The 7,142-nt window shown below is 37.4% G+C and overlaps 1 long non-coding RNA gene across 1 annotated transcript; it reads left to right on the forward strand.

Moving 5' to 3' along the window:
• Nucleotides 1-5,053: 5,053 nt before the first annotated feature.
• On the forward strand, nt 5,054-6,916 carry LOC307033708. The gene is made up of 4 exons (XR_013806626.1): nt 5,054-5,256; nt 5,465-5,491; nt 6,173-6,267; nt 6,874-6,916. It is a non-coding gene; the product is annotated as an uncharacterized lncRNA (long non-coding RNA).
• The last annotated feature ends 226 nt before the right edge of the window (nt 6,917-7,142 follow it).

Below are 7,142 nucleotides of genomic sequence, written 5' to 3' on the forward strand. Positions count from 1 at the left end.
GTGAAGATTATTATTTACATTGTGTTCACATCTTATTTATTAACTCTGCCAGCAGTCGATGTGGAGTTTGTCTCCCCCTAGGGGTTCAAACTAGTGTTACTCCGCAGACAGCAGTGCTGAGTGCAGAAGTAGTATCATGCTTTTAAATCTCTCATTAGAGCTCTTGGAAGAAACCACCATAAAGGCAGTGGCTGGCACCGAGAAGAGCCCACCACAGAACACAAGTCCAGTATGTTGAGAAACACCTGGAGCCTGGTCTGACACTTCCTCCACATCTGGAACAACAGCACGGGGATGAGAAACAAATTCCTCTGTCTCCTGATGCTAATTGTGGTTCAATTATTTCCATATTGCTTCGCTTAATCCTGGTTATGATATACATATTACAACGAGGCAGAGTGTCACCACGCAGCTGGGGGAAAGTGCAGAGCTACTCTGTAACTTTCTAATGTTGAACACAAACAATACACACACCTCTACTGTGATGAAAGTATTGAACGGGGGTTATAGCTTTATCCTAAGAGGCCTGGCTATGAACAACCAAACATACTTTTTAACAACATCTTATGACCAAAAGAACAGAAGTGTGTTAAATAACAGGGTGGAGTCTATATGCAGGTTAACTAAGCCGACACTAAACAAACCACTCCGTCAGCAGTACTGTACGAGATGAAAGTCACATTAAAGCAGTGAGGAAGCAAGTTGCTGAGAGCGAGGCGTTAATTTAGAAGACTCACTCAGGAGATAAACAGGCCGCTGCAGGGAAGCTGAACTCTTCCACAAGCTGAGATGCCCAATATGCAAGAAGTTAAAATAGAGAACCAAAACAGTTTTGATCAAAGTCCTCCAGTAAAGCAAGACAATTGCATAAGCTAGGACATGGGGGGTGAGCAGAGCTGTAGTTATAAGTGGCGACCTTTACGTGTGAAACAGTAATGACGTTTCAACCAACGTCAAGAGCAGATGAGGACCCAGACTTCGAAGCACCCAGAGAGTTTTTTTAAGAACCATTCAGGAGTAACCCAGAAGACACAAAATGGCGCCAATTGTAGCGAGGAAGGAGAAAGAATGTAGCATGTACTGGAGTTACTTCACCCAAAATCAGCCTCTATTGAGAATGCCACAATGAGAGCAACAGGAGGTGAATCAATGAGAATGGAAAACTGCAACATGGACAGCTAACGCTCTGTAGGGACAGACAGATGTGTGTAGGGGTAAAAGAAAAAAGAAGCATTTATTAAATGTATGCCTAAACATTATCAGACTAAAAACTTGTCTAAAAAACATGGCCGCCTGTTGAATCTGGGATGAGCTCACAGTAAAGCTTGAGGAAAACATTTGCAACAACCGAGCCAATGTTAAAGAACTGCTCCCAACCCAAGGACAGACAGTGTACCTGCACTTTGCTCTAAAAACTGCAAAAGTGACACATTTTCAGTGCTTGATATATATACAGTGTATATGCGTTGGAGAGAGTGTCGGCCGCTGGATGGATCAGGCCTCATGGCGGCGTCTCTGCATTGTTAGTCGTGGTCTTTTTCTTCACTGGCTTCTTCACTGTCTTGGTTTGAGTCTTTGAGAGAGAGAGGAGGAACAGGTCAAATTAACACAGTTGATTTAACAACTACAAAAGGAAAGGAAAGAGACACAACTATTCAATATAAAAATGGATAGCAGCTCAAACGGTTCAACCTAAGTTGGGTGACACAAAGGGTTTTAGACATCACAAAGACTCTTGTCTGGTCTGAAAATAACCCTGACTGAAGTGAATGGGAAACAGAGCAACCATTTGTAGGACAAAAGTGTAATGTAACCCCTTTCCACTTGAGAATATATACTTTTATCAAAACACCTGCATTGGAAATTAAGAACATAAGGTTTGAGAGAAAAGCACATGCAGACACGCCCGCCCCTCCCTACATGCAGATCACGCTGGTTAAAACAGATTACAAAACTAAATGAAACAGCCAAGTGAATTCAGAGTGTGACGTTTAATACTCCTCTTACTTTCGTTTCCTCAAAAGTATGATGCAACCAGTGGTGTAGTCTACGTGATACGCAGGTATACGCCGTATACCCACTAGAAAATGCCAGTGATTTCCGTATGCCCTCTTAAAAATGAGCGATGATACGTAACAACATCATTTTGTGACTTCGCTTTCACGCTTTCGCCCCCTTCTGTGTTAATACTTTTGGACGTCTGGGGCTTCCGTCGCCTTTGGCCTGTTGCTAAGCAACAGCAACACACTTTGTTCGGCTCTGACAAACCCCACGTTTCTCTAACGTTATCAGAATTTGATCCTTCCATCATTCAAGTTCGCGGAGCGCTAAACAGGAAGCAAACATGAAACGAAAACAGACGAAAATATTTTAATGTTTTCCGAAGTTTTCCCCTATTACCACTACAGAAGAAGAGCCAGGTCAGGCGGCTGTCCTAAAGGTGACAGAGAACGAGCCCGGCGCTACCGCAAATTTACCCGGTAAGTGGAATTAGCATGGTTATCATTAACGTAACTGTAGCTGGAATGTAAGAACAGGCATCCTTGGTTAGAGTGGAGGGACAGAAAGTTAGGTAAATGTCAGCAGACATGCAAAGGAAAGCTGATCTAAACAACAGAAATTCATAAAGTCAATGACTATGCAAATGAGAGTTAATTCATGGTCATGTTAAAGGTGCATGTAAAACATTTGCACCATTATATTACTTTATGTTAGTTATCCGTAGTTGTCAAATAATTAGCTATTGAAAAAGTGGAAGATTTTTCTCCTTTTATCTGCTTTTCATGCATTTGTTAGCCATGATGTAAATATTGTAAGCAGTTTATTAAATACTTTTGAGTAAATCTTGGCTCTTTTCTGCAGATATTATTGGTAAAAACTTGTATTATGCTAATTAGTCATGGTTTTGTTTATTTCCAGGTTGTGCTCTTTGCAGCGCTACAAAATCAACAGATGTCCTCACAGAACAACGAGTGTCTATGTCTGAGGAGTGGGTGCACTTTAAGATCCAGTCCTCAGATTCAAGCAGATCAACATCTCTGGCCTCTTTGAGAAACAAGATTAGACGACATGAGACGTCCAGAGCACACAAAATAGCCCAGGAGCTCACGGAGAAGGGTGGACAGGATTTAGTTGGACATTTGGTGAGAGCTGTGTCAGAGACAGTGTTTGCAGTAGGCCATATTGAGATTTTGATAAAAATGTCGATTAATTGTTCAACCCTAGAAGATAAGTGGGCTTTTTCCATCATTGTTCATTCTTTTATTTTTTTATTGTTAATGTCTCTGGCAGTTAAAAGTCACATAAAAATGCTTATAAAACATTGACATGTTGATAACACATAACCAGTCTCAAGACTAGTCTATGCATTAGTAAGTGTGATGGTGTTCATGAGGTGTTGCTTCGAGACAGGATGAATACAATTATTACAGTATACCCACTACAAAAAAGTAGACTACACCACTGGATGCAACTATGGGTGCCGTTCGAATTTACTTGAAAAAACATACTGGCCAAGGTGAAAACCAGTTTGGTCTTGAATTTAGTACACATCAATTAAAAGCCAAGTCCTCTGGTCTTTCTTAGGCTGTTCAACAATCATGGGCTGTAATATTAAAAAGCTGCCTAACTGTGGGTATTTGATATTTATAGTATATTTTAACATCATTTGGGGATTTTTCCCAAAGTTTCCTTCTATCAGTCCTTTCCACTTCCTTTGCATTAACAAGCTCAATATATACACACCCAGTTTATTATGATGTATCTGTTCAAACTGGTTCACTGAACGTGTTTATATTATTTGTTGATTAAGTGTATTGGTATTTGGGGTGAGATATTCCAGGAGGCAGTTGGTCACTAATGTATTCCCCCAATAATCACATCTAATCAAATCCAACATTGACAAGCACAACAACAGGAAAGAGATGATTGGCTCACAGTTGTTGTGGCAACATCTGATTTATTTGTTAAAAGAAGCAAACCTCATTTAGTCAGCTGCTTGATTTGGAAGTTGGAAAAGAAAAGGGATAGGGATTGAAAATAATTAGTGATCGTGAAGATAGTCTATTTTGATTCGCATCTTTAGACTCAAATGCTTTTACATTATTGGTTTTCATTCATAAATATAACATTACTGATTAGGGTAACACATTTTGAATATAATTGACTTGGACTTGGTTGTGAAAACAGTCAGTGGTGAAAAGTACCTCAGTACATTAATGCAAACACTGTACTTAAGTACAATTGTGAAGTACTTGAGTATTTCCATTTTTAGCTACTTTGTACAATTCAGAGGTAAATCTTGTACTTTTACTCCACTACATTTATTTAATACCTTTAGTTACTTGACAGATTTGGATAAATAATGTGAAATATAATCAACACTTAAATCAGACCTGGAGTAAATCCAGCTCTCCTGCAGCATACAAAGTCATTAAAACTAGCTGCACCTTTACCAGCGTTGATAAGGGTTATTATAATAAAAACGTATCATTTATTACTCTGAAAAGGTCCAATCTGCATATTAAGTACTTTTAATTTGGGTACTTTAAGTATATTTTGATGCTAACACTTTTGTACTTTTACTTGAGTAATATTTTGACTGCAGGACTTTTATTTGTAGCAGAGTATTCCTACACTCTGGTTCTTCTACTTTTAATTAATAACACAATCTGGGTACTTCTTCCAGCTCTGAAAACAGTCCTTATATTTTCTGAAATATTGGGATTTTTTTTGTAATTTTTTTTTTAAGTTTTATCAGTTACTGGCAGGAAGTTAACATACTAAGTGAGTGCTTTGAAAGAGAAATAAAGTTACATAAATAAATAAATAAAATTTATGTCGATTGTCTGCTTTGCCTTTGACCCTTGGGATGCATTTCACACACCTTTTGAAGAGAAACGAAAGTGAAACCTATAAGAAACATCAGGCTCCCACACCACATACGTAAGCAAACTGGGCATGGCGAACAAAGATTGACCACAACGATTGGCTAAGGGAGGGGTTTATAAGCAGCCACTGTAAACAGTTTCTTTGAAAAAAAGAATGAAAAATAGTTCTTACAAAACCGAATCGGTAACAGAAATTAGAAGAGAAGTAGTAAAAGGAAAATGTAAAATAGTTCCAAAGCAGGGGCTGGCAGAAGGTGATATTAAAATAAACACTAACTTAAATCAAATCGACCAGTTTGATGTAAATGTTTCTGTTGGACAAGACAACCGCCAGCCCCTGCTTTGGCTGGTCTCAGACCCAAATCTGGTGAGTCAGAACACTTTCAATACATTTTCTGTTTATCTACATGTATAGTGTCTTGTTTGTATATTCTCCGTGTAACTTTGAAAAACTGGCCTATAAAGTTCTGTTATGATAAGCATAAAACTAATACAACGTAAAAAGCCATTACTAGCCATTACCTTTACTTTTACATTTTTTACTACCTAACTGTTCCGTCTCTTTGTTTCTCCAGAGGGGTTCAGACCTTCTCACCATGCCGGTATGGTTACTCTACATTATTTTATATATATATGTATTGATATTACTTTACATCTGTTTAGCACATTTATTTTACTTTACTTAATTTTATGTCTTAAATTCAAATTTCTAATAACATTGTCTACTCTTATACATATTTGTTTGAGCACTGATGAAGAGCTTGAGAACTATTTCATTGCCATCAAATGCTTTTCCTGTAACTGCTAATCAAACTTTTACAGAAACATTTTAATAGAAGATAATTTCCGTTTTCGTTTTCCATGTCATGTGACCCTTTGATACAAAAATGAAAACAGCATTGTATTAATATAGTGGACAAGTGAGACACATCTCTTTTTATTTGATTTCATTCCAGAAACAAACAAAAAAAGTTTTAACTTTTACTGAACATTTTCAATTTGAACAGTATTGCTCAGCTTTACTTGTTGACATACAGGGCTCAAACAAAAGCACAGTGTTGTGCGAGACTGTTGCGCCTGCATACTGTAGCTTGGTCTTTGTTTAACTGAAACTAAAATGCAGGATGGAAAAAGAAGCTTTAGAAAATGAAGCACTACCTCAAATGTGCATGCAGCAATACCACAGGCAAAGCATTCAGCCGTTCCTAACAGACGTGTTTTCCACTAATGACAATAAAGACTTTAACATCAGAAGATGGTAACATTTTGTTTTCTCCACTCAGATGGACAGAAGCAGACAACAAGATCCACAAGTGCCTGAGAGTGAAGAGATGTCTTCATCCCCTCCCACCGAGCCAGAACCCTCCTCATTCCAAAGGTATCGTCTAAGAAATAAAATGCTGTATTAACTGAAACTAGTTAAGTAGTAGTTACTAGGTATTGGGTCCCATGGAACTGAGTCAAGTAAATGTAAAAATACGGCTTTCAGTGGGTCGAATGAGTCGATCATAGCCAACTTTAATATTTATTTTTCTCTAACATTGATCAGTCTGCATTCAAGTTACAGAAAGAGACTTAACACGTCACCACAACTTGATATTTAACAGCTTGTTTTTATTTATCTTTGTCTAAACCTTCTGCCGATCTCGATGCAAAATATAAAGATGCATACTGTAAGTAAACTTACGCAACTGATCATTTCGTTTTTTTCTCCTCACTGTGTTATTGTACTGAACTCCAGTATATAGCATTATATATATATATAGTTTGTTTCTATTCACAACAAGAAGAGATCTTCAATCCAACACATCGCCCTTTAGCACACTTAACTAAGTTAAATCAGCCATTGACAATCTGTTAGCTTTTGACAATACACTTTATGAATTCAGTACATGCAGCATTGTTGTGCTAAAAGTTAAATAACAATCTTAAGCATATTGTTTTGTCCTGTGAATAAAGTAAAACCTTTATATTTATTTTGTAGGGAAGAAGACCAGCATCAGGAAGATCGTCCCCTTGCCATTGTTTATAATTCAAAGATATCAACAACAGCAAATATCAGTCAAAGTCCAATTCAAAAATCTAGTATATATATAGAATTACTAAATGTGTTGGCTGCAAATCTTATAACAAATGACAGCCTCTTTAACTTCAGCATTTTAAATAGGATTTCCTTTACACTAGAATATATTAAGCATTACATGGATAATATTGAGCAACAAACAAATGTTCCTGACAAAAAGCCTTTTACAA

The sequence above is a fragment of the Notothenia rossii genome, assembly GCF_949606895.1.
Source record: "Notothenia rossii genome assembly, chromosome: 3".
NCBI lineage: Eukaryota > Metazoa > Chordata > Actinopteri > Perciformes > Nototheniidae > Notothenia > Notothenia rossii.